Here is a 462-nt window from a genome sequence, read left to right on the forward strand (position 1 = left end):
CATTGATTAACTTGCTTGGCGGGCGAAGCGACGGCGTTCGGGCGAGGCCGGCCGGGTTGCCGCGGCTTGGCTCCCCCGCCCGCTCGTGTCGCTCTGCTCGGGCTTTGCTTTTGTTGTCGCTTTTGTTTGCTGGTTTTGTTGTTATTTGTTGTTCTGTTGTTTGTTGTTTTGTTAATTGTTTTTATTTTTGTTTGTTGTTTTTGGTGCTCTACGTTGTGTTTGTTTGTTGTTTTTTGTTATTTATTTTCGTTTTTGTTTGTTGTTTTTGTTGTATGTTTTTGTTTTTGTTTTTTATGTTTTCGTTTTTATTTGTTGTTTTTGTTTTTATTTTTTGTTTTTGTTATTTGTTTTTTATTTGTTGTTAATTGTCGTTTTTGTTTGTTGTTATTTGTTGTTTTGTTATCTGTTTTGTGTTGCTGATGAGTGTATTGTTTTGTTGAGTTGTTTATTGTTTGATTGTTT

At 34.8% G+C, this 462-nt stretch overlaps 1 protein-coding gene across 1 annotated transcript in view; it reads right to left on the reverse strand.

Annotated features, from left to right (window-relative positions):
• The window catches only part of LOC119586604 (sphingosine-1-phosphate lyase 1-like), a 24,010-nt gene that overhangs the window by 16,746 nt on the left and 6,802 nt on the right, over positions 1 to 462 (reverse strand). The window lies entirely within an intron of this gene.

This window comes from Penaeus monodon, chromosome 21 (genome assembly GCF_015228065.2).
Source record: "Penaeus monodon isolate SGIC_2016 chromosome 21, NSTDA_Pmon_1, whole genome shotgun sequence".
NCBI classification, from domain to species: domain Eukaryota; kingdom Metazoa; phylum Arthropoda; class Malacostraca; order Decapoda; family Penaeidae; genus Penaeus; species Penaeus monodon.